The following is a 4,942-nucleotide window of genomic DNA, read 5'->3' as shown; positions in this document are numbered from 1 at the left end:
ATCCTAATTTCTCTGCTGGGTAAGTCCAGATGGAAGTGTATTTAGGTCTTCTCAGGCATGGCCAAGGTCAGCACAGGTCCCCTGAGAGCCAAGGCTGGTGCAGGAGATTTTGAACAATCTGCTTATACCCCCTCCTCTCAGAAGGCTCCTGAAAGTGTCCCAAAGGCCCCCCTCTCCCTGATCCCAAGAACAGGTGTGACGGCAGATTCACTGGATGTACATCTTGGCCCTGGCCCTCCCTAGCTGGGTTACAAATGATTTCCCCTGTTACCTAACTCCCAAAGAGGCCAGCAAGACCAGGAGCGCAGGGGCTGGCACATGGTAACTGCGTCATCAACATTATTATTATCTCCCTGAATACTCTAGAAGGTATGTTCTCACAACAGCCTTCTTGACCAGGGGGTATCCTCCCCATTTTGAAGATAAGAAAACTGAGGCTCAGAACAGGAAAGCCACATTTTCTGGGCTTACAACATCCACCCCCACCCATCAGCAGCCCATTTTCATCCCAGAAACCAAAGACCTTTTGCCAATGAAGTCAGACCTCATTTAGAAGATGCTGCTGGGTTATGTGGTGTTTTATGATCCAGTGTTTTCTTTTCTTACTTTCTTTTTCTTTTTTCTTCTTCCTCTTCCTCCTTCTCCACCCCTGCCTCCTCCTCCTCTTCCCCTTCCTCCTCCTCTTCTCCTTCTTCTTCTTCTTCTTCTTTTTTTTTTTTTTTGTGTTGTTGTTGTTTTTGTGGTGCAGCCTGAATCACCACTTCTTTATAATTTAGGTGTTAAGGAAAATTAAGAACAAGGGCTGGGGTGGGGCTCGGTGATAGAGCACTAATACATGTGAGGCACTGGGTTAGATCCTCAGCATCACATAAAAGTCAACAAAAGAAAGTTATTGTGTTCATCTAGAGGGAAAACTTTTTTTTTTTTGGTTACCGGGGATTGAACTCAGGGGCACTCAACCGGGGATTGAACTCAGGGGCACTCAACCACTGGGCCACATCCCCAGCCCTATTTTGTATTTTATTTAGAGACAGGGTCTCACTGAGTTGCTTAGCGCTTTGCCTTGCTAAGGCTGGCTTTGAACTCGAGATCCTCCTGCCTCAGCCTCTGGAGCAGCTGAGATTATGGGTGTGAGCCACTGCGCCCAGCAATAAAAATATGTTTTTTAAAAAATTAAGAACAATGCTGGGAGGGGCTGGGGTTGTGGCTTAATGGTAGTGCACTTGCCTAGCATGTGTGAGGCACTGGGTTCAATTCTCAGTACTACATACAAATAAATAAAATAAAGGTCCATCAACAACTAAAAAATATCAATTAAAAAAAAAAAAAAGAACAAGGCTGGTGTTAACAGCTCAGTTGGTAGAGTGCTTGCCTCCCATGCACAAGGAAGGCCCTGGGTTCAATCCCCAACACCACAAAAAAGAAAAGAAAAATACCTGATTGTACATGATTGTATAAAATGCTTACATCCAGGGGATATTGAGTGAAAGGTACATGGGAACTCCCTATACCAACTTCTCAGTAAATCTAAAATTATTCTGAAGTAAAAAGTTTGTTTTAAGCTGGGTGCAGTGGTGCACATCCATAATCCCAGCTACTTGGGAGGCTGAGGCAGGAGGATTGTGAGTTTGAGGCAAGTCTGGGCAACTTAGCAAGACCCTTTCTCAAAATATAAAAGAAAAAGGGCTGGGGTGCAGCTCAGCGGTAGAATGCCCCTGGGTTTGATCTCCAATGTCAAAAGAAAGCATAAGTGTTTAGGAAATAGTTGTTTAGCATGATTTGAACACTTTACAGCATATACACATATCCAAACATCACTTGCTACTCCATTAATGTGCATAATTTTTATGTTTTTATGTATCAGTTAAAAATCTTTTTAAGAGATGCTTTCTTTTTTTTTTTTTAAGCCAGTGTCTGCCCAGAAGATGTGCACTTTGTCAGAGAGATTGCACCCACATTTCTCCCCAGGGTTCCCCACTTTGTACAAAACCTCCAGAATATCGAGGGAGATACAGATGGGCCAGCAACCCTTATCATTTAACAACAATCCCAATGCTCATTACACTGGGAAGAGGTGGGGGAGTTCAACCCCCACCTTCCGGAACAGAGTCCCAAACTATTGGCCTGGGGCCAAAGGTAGCCTGCAGATCCACTGTCCGCCTCACATTCTGTTTTTGAAGAGTTTGAGTTCATGACCAAATTTTAAAACTGGAACATTTCCCACACAAATCCATATGTCCAAGTTTTTCTGCAAACTCAAGAGGATCTGGCTACGCTGGGTCCAGGTTTTCCATGAGGCCCCAGTGGACTGGAGCTGAGACCACACGGTTCCCCCCGCCGCCCCCGTGGGATGTGACTCTCCAGTTCACCCCGGTCCCCACCCAGCTGGCTGAATTATTTCATATTATTGGCCTCATTCCTTTAGGCACTGGGATACCCTGCCAAGACCAAGTGTCTATAGAGATATTGTTGGTTTTCGGTAGTTTAGCCTCACCCCTCTCCCCTAATCTTATTTTGTGAGCTCCATGCTGTCTTTAGCAGCCCCCTAAGAATGCCCTGTGGATCCAAGAAGACAGTTTGAAATGGACCTTTTAATCCATTGTCACGTTAAAGACAGGCAAACCGAGGTCCAGAGAAGGGAAAGGACAAAGTTGGACACTTTGTGGCCAACTGCTTTGCTTGCTGGTCCCTAGGGAAGCAGAGACTGTGGATCACAGCAGAAAAAGGCCCATAGGGAATGGGTTCCTTCCTCTGCCAGTTGCTTGGGCTCCCTGGTGAGTTCTGTCACTCTGGGGCCAGCTGATTCACTTAGGTGTGTGCTGGTAAAACTGGACCCTGGAGAGGACAGCAGGTGGAGAGAGGCTGAAGTCCTCCTGTCCTCGGGATGTGGATAGAGGTCAACACACCTGCCATTTTGCATAGGGAAAACCAAGGCACATTTACTGTGGGCGCAGACACGTTCCAACCAGTCATCCCATCTGGTTCCACAATGATGCTGTGTCTAGTGTGTGTCAGGGCTTGTGACAGCCTCTGGGTCTTTGCTATATAGATTTACTGAATACAAAACAGGGCTGTGCTTCCAGGCTGTCCTGAGTTCCAGCCTTGCTCTCTTATTTCCTAGCTGTGTGGCCTTCAGCAAACAATTAGCCTCTCTGTGCCTTGATTTCTTCATCTGTAAAATGGGGTAATAGGAATATTACATACTCCCTGGGGTTGTCTTGAAGATGCAATGAGATAATTTTTGGCACACAGTAAGAAAATGAGTGCAGTATTCTTTTTTTTTTTTTCCATGACACTTATCAGAAGCTGAAATTTTTACTTGCATCTTTGTTTATTGTCTGTCTGGCTTACCAATGACTCTTCATGAAAGAAAGGCCTTGTCTGACTTGCTCAACCCCTGCTTCACCGCCCAGAACAATGTCTGGCACAGTAGGTGTTCCATAACTATTTGTCCACGTAGTGAATCTCGGTCTTTCATACTCCAGCTCCAAATGCCATCGCAATGATACACCCTGCCAGGGAGGAGCCCCAAGTCTCGTGGAATTGGGCAAGAGCCATCGTGACCTCCACAGGCAGATGTTCACAGCAGCGCTGGGCACCAATCCCAAGAGTCATCCACTGGGCTCAGTGCCTTGGGCTGACGAACGGCACTTGTGTGACTTCTGGTGGGCACAGACTTAGCACGGGAGAGCGAGTTGGTGACTGGACAGTGGAGTGCGCAGCTGAGGAGTCAGGGGAGCCCTGAACCTCAGCAGTCGAGGGCGAATGGATGCCCAGGTGGCACAGTCACCTCGATGGCATCCGGGAAAGGGAATCCGTGCATCCAGCGTGTCTTGAGAAACAAAATGAATCTCTCCGCGGGAGGAAGGGGCTTTGTAAAGCAATGCCGGAAGAAACAGATAAACGGAAAGGTCAGGAAAGGAAGCAGATGTGTCTGCTCAGCGTGGGCGGCACTTCCAAACCCAGCCGAAGGCGATGCACAGCCCCCGGGGGTGGCACAGTTTGGGGGCCTCCTGGAAAGGGACGCATTTGGAGAGGCTGAGGAGCCGGAGAGGGACGCACCCAAGTTCCTCTGGGAGTCTGCAGAGCCTGCCTCCGTAAAGTCGCTCTCCTCTTCCGCCCCGCGGCCCCGAAGCGCGAAATGTGCAAATTCTCCTTTTATCTGCTGCACGCGCTCGTTCAACTTGGCTCTGGCTGGAATCAGGGTAACCGTTCCGATGATTACATAACTTTGCGAGTTCAAGAAAGATAATCCAAAGATAGGAATGACATTTTATTTTAGAGGACGGGTTCTCCCCGCCCAGGGGTTCCAGAAGCGCGCGCACACAAAAGTGATATTCAAGCACCCATATTCCCACCACTCACCAGGAACTAGCTAACATTTTGGCATATGTGTGGGTGGTAGTGAGGGGTTGCTTTTCTTTTCTGTTTTTAACTTAGCCCCCAAATGAGTTTTTCTCTTCCCCCAACATCCATCGTATCAGAATTAAAAATACGTCAACCTACTTCTCTTTATTATCATCCAGCTCCACCTCACCCTACACTTATCTGAAAGGGTAAATTCCAGGACCTCCAAAATGCCTTGGTGGTCTCTCACATGGCCGGGTCTGTAAACCTCTGGCCTCGGCGAGGAGGATCCACCGAGGGATACAATCTCATTCTCACAGCGCACAGCAGCACTTCCTCCCCTAGCCCCAACTCCCGCGAGCAACTTTGCAACTCACGCTCGGGCCAGGGGACCTATTTGTTCGGCCCGTTTGGCGGAAGAATCCCGCGCGCGGCAGAGACGCTCAACCGTCTCCTCCGCCTCCCGCGCTCTGGCCCCGCCCCCTCCTGCGCCCTGGCCCCGCCCTCTCCCGCGCGCCCTACGGCCCATAAAGAAGTCCCGGCAGGGCCGCTGCACTCCCCCGCGCGCATCCGTGCGCCGCCCGAGGCTGGCTGA

Source organism: Urocitellus parryii, chromosome 3 (genome assembly GCF_045843805.1).
Source record: "Urocitellus parryii isolate mUroPar1 chromosome 3, mUroPar1.hap1, whole genome shotgun sequence".
In the NCBI taxonomy this organism is placed as follows: Eukaryota; Metazoa; Chordata; class Mammalia; order Rodentia; family Sciuridae; genus Urocitellus; species Urocitellus parryii.
Note: the sequence above shows the minus strand (reverse complement) of the source record.